Source organism: Vanellus vanellus (genome assembly GCF_965231255.1).
Source record: "Vanellus vanellus genome assembly, chromosome: 1".
Lineage (NCBI taxonomy): Eukaryota > Metazoa > Chordata > Aves > Charadriiformes > Charadriidae > Vanellus > Vanellus vanellus.
The window spans coordinates 124,087,809-124,111,145 of NC_138905.1; the positions used below are offsets into that span (position 1 = coordinate 124,087,809).

Here is a 23,337-nt window from a genome sequence, read left to right on the forward strand (position 1 = left end):
TAAGGAAAACCAGGTTTGCAGTCTGGTAAATCTTAGTTTCTTTGGGGTTTTTCTTTTTTTGAAGTTCAGGTTGTAGTTTTCTGCACAAAACTTCCATGGCATAAGGCTTGTGAAATTAGATAACACGCTTTAAACAAGCCACCTCTGGGTAAAGTACATCTCTAATTACTGAGACTAAATTATGTGGAAAGTGAGCTTGTGTCTGAAGTAAATCTCCAGTTCAGTAGTCTAAAATTAAATAATGATTAACTTAATTGCTTCACGATCATAAAAACAGCTCTTAATAAAATATAGGGATTAAGTGTGTGTTTTGAGAGTGGATAATTACTTCTGCTTCATTTTCAATGACTTCTATCAAGACAAGGTTTGTAGGTAAAAGAAATACCTTTTGTTATGCTGATTAGTAAAGCTGGGAAAAGTAGGCTAGTTCTTGAGTATGCAAGGCCTTTCTCTGTTCTGAATAGAAGCTGCAATTTCACTACTAAATGTAAGTTGAGAACACTTGCTTTCAATTTCATTGATATGTGCCAGTTAGACCCTCTGAAAGCAATAGTAGTTGGTACCTGTGGAGCAGAGTGTAGTATTAGTACATGGAAAGAAGGTTTTTTTTCCCCAAAGAAAAGAGAAAGATGGGTAATTTAATAAGAAGAGTTTGAGTGAAAGAATTTGTGGCCTGGGTTAGCAGCTGCATGTTGTTTGCATTGTATTTTGCTTCTAAACAAAATATTTTTACCTTCATTCATTGAAGAATGTCTTTTTTGCTTATAGGCAAATGAGAAAGCAAATCTCTTGAAACATAAACAGTGGTACTTCCCTGGAGGGAGGAGATGGGGATTCTCCTGTCGCTCTGAGTGTTGCCAGGTGCCAGAAGTGGTCCCCAGTGGTGGTGGTAAGAAAGAAATCTTCCCCCACGTTTCTGTATTTGCGTTTTGTCTGTAGCAATAAGATGGTTTTAGAAAAAAAAAGGGGGGTGCAAATCCTGTTCTTTTCATAGAGCTGTATGAATTGCTGGGAGAGGCGTCAAAAGTCTCCCACTCTGAGAATTTTAATTTAGGGACAAAACCAACGCTTCAGCTTGTTGCTTGCGTAGTGTTTGCTCCTGCTCTCTCATGTATGCTATATCTGTTGGTAATCATTGCAGCAAAGGCTTAACCACAAATAAATCTCCAGAGGACTCTAGAAATACTTAACTGTCTCCTCCCCCCTTAAATATAGAAGGGGAACTGTGGCCTTGCAGTTCTGGAAGGACCTCCTTTGTAGAGTTCTTAGAAATCTCTTGAATGCTGACTCTGGGGTCATCTTAGGCTGCTTTGAATCCAAACATCCTTAAATTTTGTCCAGTAGCCAGATATGGAAATATTAAGTTATAGCAGCAAACTTCCTTCTTTATGCATCTTTTTTGTAGTCTCTCCTAAAACAGTGACAGCAAAAGTAGAAAGCTGATGAGACCCCACTGACACAGCAATAGGACAGTTTTTTTTCCAGGACGGGATCTTAAAACCCTGGAGTGGTTAGTGTCAGATGTTGACATTTTAATGATGATCTCTGGTACCTTGCCCCTTCATGGGCTATTAGTAGGGGTTTTTTTATAGGAAAGTAATTTACTTTTGGTGATTTTGCAAAGACCCAGAGTGTTCCTTTAGTATTCTGTAACCTTTGAAGGCCTATTATAGGACAAGTAGTGTCCCAAGAAATTTTCATTTCTGTGAGATATTTCTCAAAGCTCTGATTCACAGGGTAGTACATACTGGATCAGCCACAGTCTGTGTTCAGGGCATGTATTCTGACCCCATGCAAAGTTACATACCTTCTGAAGATGTACATCTTCCTGCTACAGAGGAAGCTAAATAATTTATCCCAGATCATATTAGGTGGGCAAATAACCACTTTCTGCAAGCCTCAGATATTCTCGGATCAAAATTTTACCCTCCAAAATCAGTTATTGCAGCTGAATCTGGTTAATACTGACTATCTGCAGCTTTGGTGGGTGGAGGGAAACCCAGTAGGTTGATTCATGAAAGTAGCCTTGTTACAGTGTCATGGTGACCAGCTACTTTCAAACCCCGTTCTGCAAAATGCGTTTGCCCGGGCTCATTGCCATTGGTGTGAGAGCAATGCCCCAGAAATATGTGGATGTCTGTTTTTACGCATTTGCTGTTTTGTAGCATATTTTTCAGCTTACACAGCTGCAATTTTTTCTTTTCTTCTTTGTGTGTAAGGCCTGGAAAGGCCATCAAAGTGAGTGTTACTGAGAAGCTAAAATATGCTTGGGGGGCAGGATTTTATGAATTGTGCACACCTCTTGCATTTTCAAGCTCTGCTTCTGTTTGGAGAAGAGAGAACTTGGGCTTCTTGTACCCAGCCCTGCAGGCTGCCAAACCTGGTGCCTGTGCCCCTTGTGTAGTGTGTGCCTGGGTGTCTTATGTGGGGTCGCTAGAACCTGCAAGGAGGAATAATCTGGAAATGAAATGTTCTGAACGAAGTAGATGGCCATGCTGGAAGATGCATGAGTTGAATAATCCCATGAATAATTCCTTCAGCCTTCACTTTCTTGATTGTTAAGATAAATCCTGAGCAGGTCGATAGATACTAATATGGATCAGAGAAATTTTATTGAGAGCTTTTCAGCGTCCCAGTGGGTGCTTCTGCAGAACAAATCTCCATTTCATGAACCGTAGCACAACTGGTACCAACAGGCATGCAGTCAAGGAGGTGAGGGACTGAATTACGGGAAGGCCAAGTTATGATAGCATTTGCCATAGCAGCTGTCCCCTTCTGTTGGGGTTTATGCATAGGCAGGGGGCCTATAGGTATCATCTGCTGCTGTTGTCCTTATTGTGTATCTTCATGAAGGGATTTCTCTTTCCTAGACTTGCCAGCATTACAATTTGTAACAATTGCTGGAAGATTCAATTTTCATATAAACTTAGGCCACAGAGAAAAAAAAAAAAAAAAATCATTGCAAAGCACTTGTGAAGCACTAGCCAGCAGGCTAGACCAAAAAGCAGTCACAATGTCAAGAGTTTTCCGTAGTTCAAGCAAGGAGAAATGTAAAGTACATGAGAATGAATACCAGTTACATTCTCTGCTTTCATCTTTAATTTACCAATGTGGAGGCTGTGGTAATGGGCTATTTCAAAGCCCATAAGACAGAGGCCTCTTCACTGTCAAACTGATGTTCTGAAAAGCTACTACCAGAGATATGATGCCCACCATTAGTCTGGTGCAGTGTGTTTTTTAAGCTAAGAGTCAATTTTGCACAACGTGCGGAAGAAGCAATGTTCTCTCCTATCAGTTCTTTATAGATAGTGCACTGAGTTGGGACACCATGAAAATGAGAAAGGACTGTTTTTTCTTGGTAGTCTAGAAACACTCGAGAAAGTCTGGGTGTGTTAGGTGCGTTACAGCATGGGGCACTCTTCTACAACATGGAAGGTGTTGCTCTGAACTCTTTCAGGACGAGGCGAATATTGTTTCCATCTCCTTGACTTCAGTATGTCTCCTCTAACTACTCAGCCCACATATAAGAGGCGGGCATCAGAAGATCAGCTCTCCTTGGTGTGGTTTTTATTTGGAAGAAGTGAGCATGACAACGGTGTTTTGTGAAGCACTTGGCCCTCTCGATCTTTGAAAACACTCGAACTACGCCCCACTAAGCTTTGCTCCCCAGAAAGCTTAGGGAAAGAGCAGCCTGGTTGGACAATGCTGGCTACACTTGTGCGTGGGACCCAGCACTGTTCATCCCTGCTGGGGTGGTCAATGCTCTGGGCCAGCACAGGGACCACTTCTAGCTAGGGGGTCAACTGGTAGAAATCAAGGTCCAAGTGGATCTCCTATGGATGTTTCTTTTCAGAAGAAAAAACAATCCAAACTAAAAGTGCTTTATAAGAAGCTATAATGTCATTTACTCTTAGTCTTTTATAATTGTTTTGAAAATGCCAATGTTGCCATGGGAGCTGTTGTTTTCACGTTTTTTTTAAGTTGCGAAGGCCACACATTCAGGACCTTTGACAGTATTTTCCAAAGCAGCAGAAAGTACAAATGGGAATATGAATGCTGTCACAGTGTGTGTTTCGGGACAATATTATTATGCCTTACCAGCAAGGCCAGTTTTGTATCAAGGGTTCATTTGCCCAATCTCTGTGCCCGTGTCTCCTCCTTAAGAGAGCCTCCCTTTCCAACTTGGTTGTGGTGTTCAAGTTTAATGGGGCAAGTAGCCTGATGCGCAAGAGTGGCTTGGCCTGAGACCAAGGAGTTGGAGATCACACAACCAAATACATTTGTGATTGAAAACAGCTGGCAAACAAAGGACACCCTTCTAAAACTAAAACAAGCCTCGCTCCTGCCACGATGTATGGAGAACAACAGAGAGAAGGAACCTCAGTGCAGAGTGTGAGCAGGTGATGCAGCTGCCAGGATTGTTGTGGCAACTGCTTATGTTGTAACCGTGGTGGAGAATGGGTGGATGTGTTGGAGCTGGCCGGGTGAACAGCAGCGTGGGCTGCTCATCCTTCACCACAGGGCCTGGCTGTGGTAGCTTGCTTTGCAGGTCCCTTCTGGATGGCTCTCAGCGCGGATACTCCTTGCCCTGGCTTTGTGAGATTTTGCCTTACCCAGTAAGAAATCATCTGAGTACTTTGGATCTGTATTGCAAGATGGGAGCAAAAGCCCTAAGCATCTCTTCATGTAATTTTTCTTCCTGTACTGAAGATATGGCAATGCCACTTGTTATTGTGTGCCCCAGAAGGAAAACATCTTCACTGTTTATGACTGTGGACCAGCGTACCGCTGGGATATTTGGTAACATAAGCTTACAGCCCAGTTGCAGGTACTACTGTGCTAAGGCTCTTTGTCCAAATCGGCTGCTGGGGACATGGGGGACCCCAGATGAGACTGACAGATGCTCCCCTCTACCCCTCTTCAAAGAGAGAGGCAGAGGAGGAAAAAGAGTCTTATGAGTTTAGAAGAAACTGAACTACTTCAATGAAATATTAATAATAAAATAAAAGGAAATAATGAAATATATACAAAATATATATACAAAACTGTATCAAGCTCCCAGGATGACAGTCACAACACCGGCTGGCACTGGGGCAGTCCCAGGCTGGACTCGGTGATGGAGGGGAACTGGATTCCGGATCCGCATTCAGGATCGGGATCAAAGGCAGACGAACAGACAGAGTCCTCCTCGTCGGCCATTGAAGAAAGAGAGAGTTGACCCTTTGATGCCTCAGCTTTTATACTGAGCATGAGGCAGATGGGATGGAATACCCTGTTGGTCAGTTTTGGGTCACCTGTCCTGTCCACTCCTCCCTGCAGGTGGGACCCCACTATGCTTTTCCGCTTCCGGCCCCCCAACAGGGCAAATAACAAAGTTGGTTGGCCTTGGGTATTATAGCAATAAGTATAAGCAAGAGCCTCTCTGCATCCCATGCCTGGGCATCAGCTATAGACATAGGTCTTATCACTCTGAGAGAGTGAACACTGTCTGCACAATATGCAGTTAATTTCAGTAGTTAGAAGAGGCCCAGCTAAGAAGCAAAGTTACTGAACAAAACTGGTTCTGTTTTCCCTCAAACCAGGACACTGTTCCCTAAGCGAGTCTATGGAAATCATCTATTTGCTAAAAAATTCTAAAGAAAAGTTAAAGTTAAAAAAAAAAAAAAACAAAAAAACAAACAGTTTAGCTTAAGATATATCTTGTTGGTACAGACCTGGGATGAGTAATAACTGTAAAAGCAGTTACACAAGCAAACCTTAGGACATGCTGACCTTAAGCATGAGTTAAGAGTGAGGCTCTAGCAGTGCCTGGGAGTATGGACTTGGGAACGATCAGTCAAACCAGGCATGGGATAAGCTCCCGGTCGCCTGGAAGTAATGAACTTAGTTACAGAAAAATACTTCTTATTAATGCAGTGAAGTTTCAATTATTATAGGTATTTCCAAAATCTGGCTTATTATAGTTAAGGTAAAAGAAATTTAAATAGAATGAATCAAAAGTAATTCATGTTTAATGGGCTTGAAAGTGAACAGCACTGACTGCAGACTCAAGAAGCAATTATACATTGCTGAGTAAATAGCAAGAAGGTTCTTGTTATATGTCTTGATTGGAGAAACATTGATTCTTTTAGATTAGTTCTGGTAATTAGACCAGTCTGCTTGTTTGTTTATTTTAAATGAAGCTAGCCTGGTTTGCTAGACTTATTGTCTATAAATGTGTTCTATATTAACACATTGCATTGAACTGCAGGCAGTCTTTAACATCCTTGAATATCTGATTTTTTTTGGCATACAATTGCAGATGAGCTAAGGGTTATTCTGGCAGATAAAAATTAATCATAAGAGCATAAATGCTGCATCTCAAACCATTACTCTGCCTGACTGAGGAGTTTTTGAAGAGCAGTGCCAAGCTAGCAACAGCGACATCCAGAATTTGAGTATGGCAGGCTCTTTTGAATGTGAGGCTTTGCTACAATAACACCTCTGTTTACTAATTTGCTTCTAATTTTTCAAATGATGGGGAGTGATTTTTGACTTGTCAATCCAACTATTCTGAAACGCTGCAAGCTCCAAGAGAAACGAGTGCCCACTTTTATACTATGATTTCACATTTCACATTTCTTTCAGTGCTTTATAACTGTGCCAGCTAACAGAAAACATCCTCTGCTCCAGTGATCTTGTGTGTCTCTGACAGAAGTGGAAACGATGCAGTGGAATGTACAGAGATGTAGAAATTTCCACGCAGGCAGCTACCCAGCTGGCTCAGGTTAGGTCATTGATAAATCTGCCATGGTCAGATTAGTATCAGTATTATGACACCTGTAGGACTGAGGAAAGCACTCACAGCATCCGAATTATTTTAATGTTTTTTTTTGTCTAGGTCCAGTCAGAGCTAGTTTACATGAGACGATGATAAAAAGAGCAGAGAGCGTCTGAAAACTCCCGAGCTTTTGCTGTCAGTTGCGGAGCACCCCTCATGCTGTCTGAATTTTGCTGGTGCAAGGCAGGCATGAATTTCTAGCAGGCCAGTCACTTCCAGGATCCGTACAGCCTTCACTTAAAGGATATTTAGGTCACCTCCCTCTCAAACATTGTGTTAAAAGGCTACTGTTCAGAAGAAGCTGAACAAGTGAAACTAAATTGCGACAATGCTAACCAGTCCTGGATTTCTGATCTTTGTAGGCAGCATCTTTCAAAGACTCTGCATGTTACCATACAAGGGTGCCTGCTCTGCAGAATTCAAAATGGTTTAATTAACTATATACACTACAGGAGGCTTATTCAGCAACAGGATGCAAAGCTACCAGGAGATGGAAGATCTTGAAAACTGGGGAGAGCTGTAGATGTTTCTTTTCAGGTCTTTCTCTCGCACAGATTTTAAAATAGAAGGGCTGTTCGTAGAGTAGCTGCCCTTCAGTTTCCCAGCTGAATGGCCAACAAGAGCCTGAACTTTAATAGCATGGAGACTTCCCACTTCTAAGTTGATTTTTTGAATGAGTAGGATACTGCATTTATAAAGTGTTCTGGTTGTAATTTATAAAGACTTCACTATGTGCAAAAGCACACATTCATGCCCATGGAGTTCAGCTTTGCATTCAAAATGTTGTCTTCAAATTTGTGTAGTAGAGAAAAGTTTTTTTCACTTTGTGGTGGTTTGTTTGTTTGTTTGTTTTTCATGTTGTTCAGAGTGGAGTTTTTTCCATTTACGCTGAAAAGATTGTGTGGTGTGGTGTGTGGCTGCTGCCAGTATTGGTATTCAGGCCAGAAGGAACTGGTATAATTGTGTCTGAAAACACACAATAAAAAACTTTGTCCGGCATGTATTTGCTTTTGCTATCAGTCTGCTTGATAGTCTGCCCTGTCTTTTTAGAAAGATAGCTGCTTTTGTGTGTATGGAAAAAGAGATCTGACCACAAGGATAATTATGAATTCAGACTGATAACGGCCTTGTGAAATATTTGTCAGTGAAATAACCCCAAAGAAGTATAGCCATTGTGTTCAGGTAGGAACACACTGTTGATGGCAGCCAAGGTGATAGGGAAGAGGATAAAAGTTGGATCCTGTACAAGGAAGAAGGGGGGTGATGTGGGCCCCTGCCCTGCGGTACTGCTCTCTACCTTCCTTGTTTTCTTTACCCTTTGGATTGTGAATAGCAGACAGCACACAGCACTGTACGAAGCAGCATTGCACTGAACATCCTCCTCCTCCTCCTCCTCCTCCTCCTCTGCAGGATCAAGCTCCCCAGTGCAATTCAGGCTGCCAATTAGGCTCACGTGAACTGACTGAGGAACTGTCTGGGTTGTGTACCTGTTGGTTTTCCAAGCCACGTTTTTCTCCTATTATTCCTTCCTGACTGCAAAACAATGAGGTTTTATCTTAAGCTGCCTCAGTAAGTGTCAGTCGCCCAGCAGAACACCTACTGCTTCTGATTTTAGTATTTTTACTTCTCTCTCTGTCTCCCTTGTGACGGAGATCTTCCAAACCCAGATACTTCAGAACAGCGACTTTTGTCTTCCCTCCCCCTCCACGCAGCCCTCACCTCCTTCCCTGGTTGGACCCTGGGAGATTTGCTGGTGGAAGCATAGACTTCCTATAAAGAAGTGTCTAGAGGAGGTATCCTTGTCCATATGACAAATGTCAGTCTGGTGACAGTAGGCTGGTTGGTCTTTCTCACTTGTCACAAATCCGTCAAGAAGGCCGGGGACTGTAAAGTTACAATTGAGTGGCATATATTCTGCTTCTCAGCTATCTTTTAGAGCAGCCTTTGTCTATTGCTGGTAAGCTGTGAGCAGTTTGCAGTTTGGAGGTACAGTTGTAGGGTGAAATAATGTGAATGCTCTTCTGGGGAATTTCTGGATTTAGTATAGCAGAGCAGTTACAGGGGAAAACTTCCCTGCTGTGCCTCCTTGGTTTTGCAGCTGTGATTCTAGAGTGTGTTGATAGATTTGGCGTCATCTGGGACCTGTGCTTTATGTGTTATTCACTTATTTATTTAATAATAACAGTAAAAAAGAATTGTATTTATTTAAGCTTTTCTATCCTGGCAGTTCAGATTGTGGTAGCAAAAGCTGAAGCAGAAGCACGAGGCATAAGCAACACAAGCCAATGTGCTGAGTCTTGCATTTCCTAGCCTGCTCTCAGGCGCGGGTAGGAGGGAGGTGATGGGTTTCCTACCGGACAGCCCCGAGCGCCTACCTGCTCCTGCCCGTTCACTTGCACCGGTGATCATGTTTTACTGTGGATGCAATCACAGAATAAATCATATTGCTCCTCTTTTGCAGAAGGTAGTGTTTTATACTTAAAGCAGCTCAGCAATTCTCAAAAGACAGACTTCCATTTTCTTCCCAATTAGTATGCAGTACTTCAGAGAAAAGCTTTGAACTTGGATAGGGGCTTGTAGGCACGCATACGGTGTTTGCTGAGACTTCATTTAGCAGCAGTCAGAAGCTTCTCCTTGTTCAGCCACAGCACATTTGGATATTGACAGATATCTCCTGTTGGCTCTCTTTGTTTCTTATGTTTGAGGGTTGATTTTTTTTTTTTTTTGCATAATTTTCTATCCAGAAAGCAAAGTATATCATTTTTCTTATAACACTGATCTCAGATGATCACAGATGAGACTTTCTTGTTTATCCTTTATTTTGCACCCCTGTTTTAATAAGTAAGGAAACTGTGCCACAAAGCATTTTCCAGATTCATAAAATTTATCTAGAAGGAGATGGGTCCCTAGGTTTCACAGGTTGGTGCATAGATGCACTCACACTCCTGAAATTTCTTTTGTAGTTTATTTTTATCAGAGTACAAAGGATGAATTCCCACTTGCCTTGAAAATTCAACCACTTGGAGCAAAGAGGAGCATTTTGTGTAGTCTTAGAGATGAGTAGACACTACTGAGGTTTTTCTTAATCATCAGAGACTAAGATTGGCAACATTATATAATTACATAACATTGATCTATTTTATACAATACAAGAGGCCTATTACTCAAATAATTTTGTACTAATAGGGCTTCTGTTAGATAACTCCTTTTCTGTTTGTTATGTAAGGGCTGGTATTATGGAATCACTGTTTGAATACCAGCACTATAATTTTAGAATTGCGTTTATAATAGAAATACCAAGTATGCTTTGCTCCAAATATAGGCAATTATTGCAATATCCTATTTATTTTTTTTTTTCCAAATGAGACCTCTTGCTAATTGCTACTTTGGTTTTGGTTTTTATTTACAAAATCCTGAGGCTGTCCTTTGCCCAGTCATATTCCTTTATATGCATTTTCTGTAATGAATATTGTGCACTGGAAAAGTATTGATCAGTTGTCCTGGAAGCCTGTGATTGAGCTTCACCTGCAAAAACACTGCAACTGCGACTTTACAGACTACACGTCTGGAACCCTCCTGTCATCTGTGAACTAGATGTGTTTTTGTCTCTTGGGTTTGGGGGTTTGTTTTAAGATAATTTAATATAATCTTATTTCTGTAATTGAGAACAGAAACAGTGTGAGTAGTCTCAATATGAGATTGGGGAACACAATCAGTTAGAATTCCTTTGGACTCCACAAAAACTGATTATTCCCAAGCAAGGAATTTAGCTGCAAGCTATCTCCTTCACTGACAAAGATGTAGATAGTAGTAAGACTTTTATCTGTTTAGTCACTTGAGAAATGTGGTTGAGCTATAGGAAGAGGTTTTACAATAAACCTGGACTTTGCACAGGATATAAGAGGGCAGGAGGACCTATTGACTTGGTGCATAGAGACCACATGAATTTTTCCTTTAATTCATGAATGCTGTGACGCTTCTGTCCTGGTTTAGAAGTTGGTTTCCAATGAACCCTTGGAATTCACCACTTTCTGGAGTATGTCATATTTATTTTGTGTGTGCTTTTAAACTCAGAGGGAACTGCCTCTATCCTTTTTCCACCCAGCTCTGCTCATGCCAGGTAAAATCTCCTATTTGGCTGTGATTTTTAAATTCACAGTCTCCTTTTTGTTTTTTTCCTTTTTGGCCAAATAGATCCAAGTATTGTCTGTTTCTTTGAATGTAAAAACTTTCTGTTTATTATATCTTAAGTGTTTTTGTACTGTCTCTTTCCACTTTATTGAAGTCTCCTAAAATCTCTTGTGACTCCACTTTGAGGGCAGCCAAGGGTTTAAGAGGAACTAACAGGATGCCATAGCTTTCTGTAGTGCTGTTGCTGAAGTTTGGTCAGAAAATGGGAGCATCAGGGGAATGTGACTACCACTTTAATTTATTTTTTTTTGGTCTTTAAGCTATATTTTGTTTGGATTTTGTTTCCTCATCTTTCTTTTAGAAGCCTAACTCTTACCAGGTGAGGATCAGTTACGCCATTGAAAACTGTATCTGCAGGAAAAGCTGTCTTGGTGTAATGTTAGGTGAACGGGAATCACAGTCTTCAGTCTGACTGTTGTGTCCCTGTGCGGACATGGCCTCAAGTCTCTCTTTATCTGGACTGTCCAGATTATGGCGCAGAACAGCGGACGGGCCCCTGAGCCTTAATCACACGAGTGGCACTGTGTTCCTGCTGCCTGGGTAAGGTGTTACCACTGCCACCTTGTTTCTTTCCTCTCTAGGCTCTAGTATCTCCTTTTTGTTAACCAAGCTCCTGGAGTGTGCCTGATGTGACTCAGGCCTCCCAAAAGCCCTGAATTTGGAGCGGGCAGAAGAGAGGAAAAAAATACCATTGTCTTTAGTTGAGTAGAGCTCTCCTCTGAGGCCTGCAGGGAAGGGCTAAGGGCAGTGGTTAGTCCCAAGTCCCCCTCTGAGCAAAGCACCCGGGACCCTGCTCCCCAGCTGGCTGAAGAGCCCCTTTCTTTAGTCTGTGCAGTTCAAAGGTGTCCCTTCATTATGCTGCTAAGGTGAGCGGTCCTTCTGCCCCCCAGGGACTGTACTCTGGATGCAGACCAAAGCCTTTCTCTGCCGTGATGTTCTCTCAAGCCTTGCGTTTGCTCTTCATGGAGACAGTCTTTGGTGGGGCAGGGGGTTCCTCTGTGTTAAAATCTAGATTTTGTTAAAATCTTTTGTCAGCTCTTAAAAAAAAAACCAAAACGTGTCAAGCGGCAGTGCTGAACATACGTACCTCACCATGCGAGCGAATCCAGTTGATTGTAGCCTGGTAATTTGCTGTAAGAAGATTATTGGATTAGAGCAAAAGCTTGGTTTGTCAGCAACACCACCTGACAGTAATATTTATTGAGAAGTATTACCTATTTTAAATATTAGTCCACTTATGCCCCAATTATACCTTCATTCTTGAAGTAAGAGGGGCTTTTTTAGTTTGGTGTTTTACGAAGCCACGCAACGGAGAGGACACCCACCTTTTTTTTTTTTTTTTTTTCCTGCTGCTGAGCAGGCAGTTTTAGTAGCAGCATCGCTTCCAGATTTACCTCGATGTGCTTTTGTCATCATAATCCCTCCTCCATGTCAAGACTGATTTGCTTTCCTAGCCAAGACTCGCGTCGTCCATTTTTCCCATTCCATTTCTCCTCCTCCTTTTTTTTTTGGTTTTATTAATCAATAACAAATAGGGAAGATGTTGGTAAACCAGTCGGGTATATGCTTGCTAGCTGGAATCTGCGCTACGCTCATCGCCCTGGCTTTAGCCTATTACTTGTATTGGTAAGTTGGATTTTGCGCTGTTACTGCGGCGGTGGCTTGTCCTCTGAAATGCTTTCTTGGTGTGGGTGGGAGGGTGGTGGTCCTTTTGAAATGCTCTTGGAGTGTAACGTACTTACTAACATGTGGAGAGGGGTAAATACCTTCCCTCATTCATGCTGGGTCCCTTTTAGTTGTCATGGGACACGGTTTTGCTGTTGTTTGAGTTTTTGTATGTTTTTATTTAGCTGAGAGCATAGCGGCTAAGGATGCTATAGCATGCGTTGGGTAAGGTGGTGATGGTGTCTTCCCAGTTGAGAGTCTTTATAAACTTCTTTCACTCTTATTTTGTGCTCTTGTTTAGCGTTCACATGGCTGTCTCTCTTGGCATACAACTTGAAAGTTAGGCTGTGACAGGCTCACAATGCTTTAGGGTGTTTGCGGGACACACGAGTTTTCAGCACTTCAAAAGAAGTGTTTCAGACAGGTGCAAATTAAGGCCTGCCATAGTTTTTTTTCCCCCCACCAGGAGCTCAGCAGGTTGCTGCCCCTCATGAGTGGGCTGGGGCCTGGGAGGGTGGTGGCATGGACCAGTGGGGATGGGAGCCCAGGTGTACCTGGGTTTTTTGCCATGCGGAGCAGCAGACAGTGACGGGTCTGCGTGGGCTTTGGGAAAGGTAAGAGCAGTGCAGGGCTGCCCTAGATTTTTGGGACGGCTTCATTTCTGTGTCTCTACATATGTCCAAGACTTTCAGCCAAAAGAAATCTTGGAAATTCTTCGAGCTGCATCTGGAGCAAATAGCAACTTTTAGAAACCCGAGTACAATCTGTTGACTAGTTGTGGTGCAAAAATTACATGCCACTTCAACTGTAAAAGGAAAAGCCTGCTGGAGTTGTAATTAATATGGCTATGATTGGAAAACTTTTCATGGAATGTGATGTTGCTGAGAACAAGTCTCCAGCATAAAGTATGGGTCCTTTTGTTTGTTTGTTTGTTTTATAAGGCAACGAAGAGACAAATAAATGGAAAAATCTGTGGGGTGATCTTGGCTTTGTTATTGCCGAGTGCTTGCTCCAGGCAGTTATGCTTGTGCTATTTACAAGCCTGCAATCCTCTGTGTGTGTACGCACACACTTCTAATATTAATGAGTTTATTTACGTTTAAGCTTTACCATGAATATCTGCAGATATGCAAGCTTTCAGCTATACGGCATGGTAGCACAAAATTAAAATGTGTGTGATTACTGGCCTCTTTAGTCCCCAAAATATTCAAGAAAATGGGACATATGTAAGTGTCTTTACAGTTTTAATGTTAAAAAGCAGGAAATGTATAACTTAAAGATGTTAACAGCTGTCCTGCTAAATATTTTTTTTACCTAAGTACATGTGGTAGGTATCTACATGAACACAGTGTAGTTTTTAATTAATTCTGCATGTTTTGACTCAATATTGGGGTGTAGTATATACATCTGATATCAGTTGTGCTTTTGTATTGATACAAATATAAGTTTGTGTGAGTGTTATACATAGCAGTAGCATGTACATCTCTTGTAATTCTTTTTTTTTTTTTTTCCTTATTTTGTTCACTCTTAAAATTCTTTACTTGAATCCAGGTCAGATCTGGTCTGCAGGAGAGATTACAATTCTGCACACAGCAGGAATTAACTGGTATTAGGTCAGATCCTCTTCTTCAACAACCTCAAGGTTCAGGAGAAAATTAATGACAACATCTATTTGTTTGTGAAAAGAAAGCTCATTCAAACCTTTCTGATTACATATAGTTGAGACCTAATGGGCCTACTTCAGAGTGCTTTTTTGGCTTTGTTGGGTTTGGTTCTTTTTAACTCTTTAATTTGTAGGTGCTTGAAGGAAACTGACTTTGATAAATATTTCAGTATATTAATTTTTTAACATATGTCTGCTCAGTAGGAAGTCGCTACAAAGACTAATTTTATTTTTTAATTTTTATTTTATTTTATTTTTTTCTTCTTAAATGTGTTAGTTTGGCTGCTGCAATTCCCTTAGAATATCCTCAGACAGAGCTGGGGTGATTAAGATCAGAGATCACCAGTTCAGCAGGGAATCAACTTTGCATATTGAGAGATTAACCCCGTTTTTCTGTAATTCCATCTGTGATCTTTTGCTTCTCCTGGATTGGAGCACCCTTATTAGCTTGCTGGACACGATGTATTTTGGTCACCTTCTGGGCTAAATTTAGTTTGTACTCTCTAAGGAATTTGTCTAAGGAAGGGAAGCGTCTTTGTTCCTCTGGGATTTATGTGGCACCCTGCAGGCCTGGGGCTCACTCCCTTGCTGCGTGTCTGATGCAAGAACACCACCAACCTCAGAAATGACCTAGGAAATCCACCACGTCCGTCCCCTCCCCCCCCACCCCCCAAAAAAAAAAAAAATTAAAAATGCATTGCGTAGCTAAGTGAAGGCTGGTGCTCAGGCAGCAGTGGGGGATGTGCAAGGGACCACCACAGTTTACAGTCTCCTGAAGTTACAGGCAGCTGTGTAGGAGATAGTCCAGCAGGCTCGTATGCATCTGCCCATCTACGTCTGCACACGTAGGCCTGTTCTACTCTTGGGTATGAATGCCTTGCAAGGTACACTGCAGCAATCCAGTGTATATACAGGTCGTATAACCCATAGTGCAAAACTAAAGTCCACAGAAATTTTAAGAGCATGAGACATCACATTTTCTTCTTTGGCCAGTCGGGGAGTTTGTTCGGGGAAAGTCTCCCTGCCACATGAAACCCTAAAATAATTGTTCTTTTTCACCAATCAAGGAATGGCTTAGCACATGAAGGATTTATCATTCTGTGTGTGCTTGTCATCACTTAATATATAGGATAAACTCATAAGAATCCTCTGCTCTGATTTTTTGTGTTTTTTAATTGACCCATTCCAAGCTACAAAACGTTTGAAACAAATGCCTTTTTCTTTCTTTTTCTCCTGTTGCCAAATCAGCCCTCTGAGTTTCAGCTTCTGGCCACCAAAGGAGCCTGAAATACTAACATGTATTTACTTTGATTAATTGTTGTACTTTTTATTAGAACTGAAGGTAATTTAACTTGGTGGTCTTACCACGTTCCTAGTACTGCCCTGTAGCTTGAGTGCTGTGTCAAAACACCTGAACTTGCCATGAATGTTTTGATTTCATGAATACACTTTGAGTTGAGAGCAAAATAATTCAGATCTCAAAGATTTGGCTACTGTTGTATTTTGTACTGTAATAGGTTAGTAGTTTTTGAAACAAATTGAGAGAGGGGAGGCCTATGCTAGACTTGCATGTACATTCAAGCAGTTTTAATGAGCTGCATAATTTCACTACCCATTTATTTTGTTTGCTTATTGACTATAATTGGGCTTTGCTCTCTTGGTTTTAGGTGTTTGAAGCAGTAGTTTAGCACACGAGCGCTAATGATGTCTATCTTCATCTTCACTTGGATTTTATTAGTATTTGCCATTGTTGTGTTTTTGGAGCAAATGTTGTGTTTGTTATTTTAGGCAGAATAAGCTGGAGGTTCCTAATTTGTACATGCTGGAGGGGTGATTTGCACGCAGCGGGGGCAGGTTGTTCTGTGTTGGTGGGGAGCCCAGTGGGATGGTTAAGCCCTGGGGATGGTTAAGTGCCCTGGGAAGTACTGCATTGTAAATGCTGAACTGGTCAAATGTGAGTTTTAAGCCCTGCTCCTGTCCAGTTAGTGCTTGGTTTGTGTTTTTCTTCAGAGAGTAGCGCAGCAGAAGACTGCATAGTGACTGCCTATTAAAATACTGTTTTAAAGAAAGATTAACTTCCGAGGGAGATAAATAGGCAAAAATGAGCAGCCAGGCCATCCGTTAGTGCTTCTGCACCATTTCCCCAGCCCTGAGGAGAGCAGCAGAGCGGATGAAGAGCGCCGCTCCGCTGGTGGGCCCTGCTGTCCATGCTGGCTGAAGGGGAGAGAGGGCCCTCACACCGGTGTGCGACTCTTGGGATAAATTTAAAAAAATATGTCTCATCTATACTTAGTATGTTATTCACATATCTAAATACTAGTCCGGTTCACTGATGCTTTTCTCAAAATGGCGGGGGAGATGAGCGTTACGTGTTGGCTGGCACATTCTCTGTCAGACCTGTGCAGTGCAGTGGTCTGCACCACCATTAAGGGAGGTTGAGGAGGAACGGGCCCGAGCCTGGTGGAGGAGCAGTTCAGTATTCCAGGGGCATCTGTGCAGATTACCACTCGACACACAAAGCACGACATGGTATATGTATATATATAACCTATTATCTGCGAATAATGTGCCCATAATCTATGGGCTGCTGTGCTTGAAATACCACCATGTTTGTGTAAAAGCCACTGTAGGCTCTGCTGCTTTATTTAGAGGGTTAAACCGAAGCACTGAGAAGGTGGATGTCCTGCATTTACTGGGTAGTTGTCCATGAGATAAGAGCCTGGAGATTAAAACAGCCAATGTCTTCCTAACACACCTGTAGCACCAAACCATGCAATTTTAAGAGCATAGAGTATTCAAATAAATCAGGACTTTGCAGAGAAGCTGAAGCTTTGAGCACTGTTCTTAATGTGGATTTTGGGTTCTCAATGTGGATTTTGGGGGGTTGTTTCTGTGCTGTGGCTGCTGCTCATGTGTCTGCAAATGTAGAAATCTTGAATATCTTAAAAACTCGTTACCCAAAGAATTTCATGACCATGCCCCATGTGCATAAATCGTGAATTTATCGGGCTAACATAGCATTGCTGTGTATTTAAATTTGGTGACTTGAAGAGGTTGAGCTTGGCAGATTTTCAGCCTGCTTCACTATGGAAATAAAACTTAGTTCAAATACATTTATCTGTGTACCTCTCCTCAGCCATACGTTTTTAACCCATTGAGGGGTTTCCAGCCATGCTTGGCTGGTGGGCGGCAGTGATGGTGTCTCCAAAATAACTGAAATCTGACAAGTTTCTTGGAGGTAGCTGGAAAGAGGAGAAAGGGGCTGTTAAGAGTCTCACCTTAGGGAAATGTTATGACATAAAGTTGGGTGTTCTTTGATATCTGGGTCTCTACACAGATGTGAGCTTGCAAAAACATCAGTCAACATTAAAATACAAGTTTGTAGGGAACCAGGCTTTTTGGAACCACTTGTTAAATTCCTTTCTTTAGCAGGCTGCTTTCTAATGTTGAATATCTGGTTACTCAAGCTCTTCTCTGTAACCGGAGCAGTCATTATGCATTAACAAAATGGAGATTCCTGTATATTGGTCTGAATTTGGAGCTTAGAAAAACCATGAGATACTAAAGGCTGGAGGAAAGACTGGAAGAGGAGCTGTCAACACCACACAGACTATTTTTTACTCTGGAACATAAACTGAATTGACCTCAGGGACTTTGCTGATCATGATCGTGCCCATTGCAGTGGTTGCTCTGCTGCAGACCTCTAGTCTGGAGAGGCAGGCACTGTTCTTGTTTTGCTGGGGATGTGCAACATGCAATTCCCTGGGCACTTGGTCCCCAGTGGCTGATTTGGATGCCCTTTGCAAACAAATGATGTCAGACTGTGATATGAAAGAGATGTGACTTAACACTGAAATTCGGAAGATACAATGAGAGAGACCCATCATTTTAATGCTAGCAAAGAGATAAGAGCGGCGAAGCAAATGCTCTAAGTAATACTTAAACTAGCATCTGTCTTAAGAGGGATGAACTTGCTTTAGATCAAATCTTAGATTTGCAGAGGTGGTAGAAGAAAAAAATGAATCTGTGGCTGAGTTACTTGATAAGACATGTCTATACTGCAGCTGTGATGTGATTAGTTTTAAAGGAGGGGTGAAATGGTTGTTGGAGTAGCCATGGCAACATAAAGCTCACTGCAGGCTGCAAAAACCACCTGGGAAGTGGAGTGAAAACTCAGGCAGTTTGGACTTAATTATTATTGCTCAAAGTGCATTGCCTACCTTCCTGTAGAGACATTTCAAGGAGGAAAGAGGTCTCAGAATGGTTTCCCATGGTCACATATGAGGTCTCAGTATCCTTTTTTCTATGGAGATTGTAATTGAGGGCTTGTAATTTTACAAGCATTTGTTATAAAAATAATATAGAAGAATATAGTTGGGTGGGACCTCTGGAGTGTGCCGTTTAAATTTGAGGCAGCTTTCAGCAGGGGTTATTTCATGGCTAGATTATGTTGCTCAGGGCTTTGTCCAGTTGGGTTTTGAAAATGTCCAAGGATGGAGTTTCTTCAGCCTCTCTGGGCAACTTGTTCAAGTGCTGAACCACTGTACGTATGTTGTTAATACAACTAGCAGTAGTACAAATCAGTGTCCTCTTTTAATGTCCAGAAAGAGAGAAGGGAAGCCTTGGTGAGGAGCGGGCTTTGCTGTTAATTCCTTTTGGAAGAAGTTCTGGGAACGTGAAGGGCTGTTGGTGACAAGTTTTTGATCTTCCCAACATTTTTGTTTGGGCTCTTCGAGTTACACCCTTGCAAGCTGTCACTGGAGGAGTGTGTGCCCTGGTAGGACTTGCCCCCTAATACAGAGGGTACATCTGCAATGGCTGTCCTGCACATGCCCAACAGGATGACTGCAGGGTGGATCTAGTACTGTCTTCCTTTGCTATTGCCATGTTCGGGTAGTGCAGACAGATAGAGGGTGAATGGGCAAGAGAAGCTATGTCAGTGGTTGGGCTTTGTGATGTGGTGTCCCAAGATGACTTCATACATATCCAAAATTTTGGGAGCTGAGATGCCTTCTTATTAGTCCATGTCCAAAGGTGATCCATAGGTCACCTTTTTCTGGAGGCTACTTCTTGAGAGAGGCCAGTTCACAATGCAACACGAACATCTGAAGTTTGGTGGCCTTGAAACTGTAGTAAACCTGGAAGCAGCCCATGGGTTTTATTTTTGGTGGCCATTTTGCCTGGAAACGAGAGATTCAAACCGTATGCAGGTGTCCATGGTTTGGCCTTGTCTATATGAAGACCTGATCTCATGTCCTGCGTTAGGAGTCTGCTAGGGAAATAGAAGCTATCAGAAGCTGGGTTTGCTCTCTTTCTCACGCTTCTCCTGTAGTCTGAAATATATGTTCATCAGCAGTTGTTCAAAGATGATTTCCCCCACATCACTGTCGTGTGTGTGTTCTGTTCACTCTCACACAGTAGAATATATTTATAAAACCAGAAGCAGAAAGCAAAATTTTGGGATGCACAGCAAAGATCATAAAGTGCTTGCAGGAACTGTCATCCAGGAAAGATTGAGGAGACTAATTGGCTGTGTATATGGGAGTAAGTAATATGACAAAAATGACATCAGTGTAGATATAAAGAATACGTTAACACAGAAGAGAGGGAGAAGCTTTGCAGAGAAAACTAACTAGAAATGATAGTATGAAATGAAATGTCAGAAAAAAAATTGTTGTTCTTAAAATATAACAGCCCTTGTTCAAAATTTTTTTAGCAGAAAACACAACTGAAGAAGTGGCTTGTAATGACAGAAAATTGATGGGAACTTGAGTTCTTGGGAAATTACTGTAAAAATAAAACTCGCAAACCATTAGGATACTATTTTGTATCTTGTGTTCAGAAATAGCATCAAATGCACTTTACTAAATAGACCATCTTTCTACATGGTACACGTATTGCCATGGTGAGGGGAGAATTAAAAACAAAACTGTTGTTCTCGAGAGATCGATAATAGAAGCTACACTTCTGAAAATAGATGTTTATGTGGAGAAGGAGACAAGATAAGTCAGGGATATTTTAGTTTTACTATCTTGATGGGTCTGAGAAATTTTTGGATTGACCAGTGATTGCTTCGCTTGTCCGCTGGGAGTGGATCTAGTGGAAGGCAGCGGATCTGGTGGAAGGCAGCTGCTAAAGAGAGCTGTGCCAGTGTGACGTGTGTGTGCGTGTGGATGAGGCTTCCTTCCTGCGCCCAGTGAGTTAGGAAACAAAGAGCCCAGTTTAGAGTTTTTTTCTGGCAATTAGTAAGCTCCTCCTGCCTGACTAAATCAAAGTGTTGTAGTGGTGACTGTGTCTCTGTGGCATGGTAGTAGCTAGCTATCAAATTGATGTCAGAACACCAGATTGTCATTTTATTCTGTGGATTCACTAAGTAGGGGGAAAAATTAAAGTGATGAGGATTTCTCCTGACACGTAAATAACTCCTGTGGTTGCATGTAGCGAGGGGAGGGAAATAACATGCTAAATATACTGGCATGGAGGTGGAGAGTGATGGATAGAAGACTTGTTCACGTTGTGAATTCAAACGTACAGGTTGTAGGGGGGAGCATGGTCTGGTGGTGATGTCTGCTCCCCTGTGTTGCTTTGTTCCTGTACTTCACTTTTGTCTCTCAGCAATTCAGCTATCTCCATTTCAAGGTTATCTTAGCCTTCCTCGTAGCTACCTAAGCACTTGCCACTCTGGGCATCCTCCCTGCCCTTGGCTGCATAAGGATGCGGGGAAGCTGCCATATTGAGGGAGGTTTGTGCTCTCCCTGTGCAGTTCTTGGACCGAACCTACTGTTGACCTCTGTGGTGGCAGTCCCATTTGTCAGGTTTTCTGTTCTGCAGTTGCATGGCTCACTTTGGAAAATGTCACTCCATTCAGGAAAGTGACTCCAAGGGACAGCTGGGAGCCATGTACTTTTGACATTGTGGAAACCGTACAGTAGTCTGGAAACAGGCAATGATTTCCAAACGATGCCTTTTTAAACAATATTTAACTCGTACTTCTTGTGACCCTTTGCTGCTCTCTGAAAAGTGATAGGTTACTGGTGTTATAAAATTTACTTGGGCTATCTAGGAAAAAATTCCTCATATTTTAAAGAAGTCACCTACTGTGGCTAGTTACTTTGTTATTTTCCATTGCAACTAGCTTCTAGCTGGCAAGCGCTCTGGCCACTTGCTGTCAGCGAACCTCTCTCTTTAATGAAGACGGAGGCACTCTGAAATTTTTAGCAACTTAGGAGTTGTACAGATCGGAGCAGGTGATCCAGGAAAGGGTGCTCCAACTAATCTGTCAAATTGTAAATTCTGCATTGAAATACAGAAATGCTGAAGTTTCTCACTGAAATATATTATAACCTGTTTTCTTAAAACAAACAAAACTTTATTAACCTGATTAAACTTCAGGATTTGGGACCTGTTGAGAGAATTACCAGATCCAAAGCAGATGTTAATCTCAAATTGGAAAGCAGGAGTCAAAGTGATGACAAACTGTGTTACTCTTTTAATATTTCTTAGTGTTTTCTCCATAGTGTTCGTTTAAGGCTTAAAAAGTGCCGCTATCAGCATCTAGACATAAATCTGACCAAATCCTGTTTTATGGTACCAATTGTAATTGTAGTAGCTTCAGATTTTTGTATCCATAAAAATGCATTTTCACCTGTGCAGGCAAACTATCTGGCTTAATAACTTCAGAAAGAATGAAAGGCTTTGGAGGGATATTGAATTACTCGGAAAATCCAATCTTCACAGTATTCTTCTCACTAAAGAGAGTAGCCACAGCCAGAACATGTTCACTTTAAGAGCAGAAGTCTACCATAAGGGGAAAAACAAGACGTAAGTACCAGGGATAGTCTGGCCCCATTTAAAATTCAGAGACCTCATTTTCTCCCACCTGTTTTTTATTCATAGATTGCAAGAGGCTCTTTCCTTTTTCAACTCCCAGTCGGGTTTTCAACTTTGAATGAACCAGTTGAAATGAAGAAAATAGTCTCGCTACACCTGCTAGCTCTATCGAAACCAGAAGTAATTAAGGCAAAAAGTCTTTCTTCGCAAGAGGAATTGAAAATACTTACATTTGATGGGAAAATGTCAGTATCAGCATTTGCTTGTTGGGAAAGGCTGAAAATAATAGACCTGCTAGATGCAGAATGTGGTTTCCTGGTGGCTAAATCTTGACTTGACCTCCAGTCAGTTGGGGCAAAAGTCCTGAGCTCTTCAAAATAATAAAAATGCCCCTTTTTTTCAGCTATATTAAGAAGAACTCACTGAGGCAACTTACAGCTTCAGCTATTTCTGTGGTTAATTACGTGTTTGTAATAGATTATGTGGTAAATTTTGATCTCAGTCCTCTTTCATAATTTTAAGCAACTGAAGTGCTTATTTTTTTTTAATTTTTTTTTAATCAAACTAAAAACCTGGGTTGTATTTCTGTCTCACAATATGTACTTATATTGTTTTTTCCCACCTTCACATAAAATGGAGGGGGAGTTTGTAGCGGTGTGTCTGGGGCCGGCTTGGGTGCAAGGTGGGTTACTGCGCTTTGGCCCCTGCTCTCTGAGCTCCTCCTGGCCCGTCGCAGCCATGAGAACAGTGCCAGCACCCTGGCTGGTGGGTGCAACAGTGCCCCCCGATATTCAAGGTGTTTGTGAAGCAATAACAGTAACCTGCAGAGAGAACAAAAGTAGGAGAAACCAAAGAACTATCACAGATAGGATTTCTTTAACATTTGTGAAGTTAAGTGCAAGGCAAGAATCTCTTCCAAGCCAGTTAAGAACAGGGAAGAATTACTTCTTTTTGTCTGACCTTTTTGAAAAGAGTATATAAAAAATGTTCATTTTAATTTTCTTGTTACTCTGTGTTGGATAATCTATGCTGTAGTTCAACAAGAAAAATTCAACTGGCATCAATTACTTTTGTGGAGAGGGAAAAGATTTGATATTCTTGCCACGTTGCCTGAAAAAAAGGAAGATTTATGCTTCTGTCAAAATGCAAATTTTATCATAGATTTGTG

General features: G+C 41.7%; 1 protein-coding gene across 1 annotated transcript in view; it reads left to right on the forward strand.

The window, feature by feature from the left end:
- The first annotated feature begins 856 nt into the window (after positions 1-856).
- Positions 857-23,337, forward strand: part of AGPAT3 (1-acylglycerol-3-phosphate O-acyltransferase 3) — a 48,763-nt gene continuing 26,282 nt past the window's right edge. The window contains exon 1 of the mRNA XM_082490222.1: positions 857-889. The gene's annotated coding sequence lies outside the window, so the exon portion shown is untranslated. The remainder of the gene's footprint in view (positions 890-23,337) is intronic.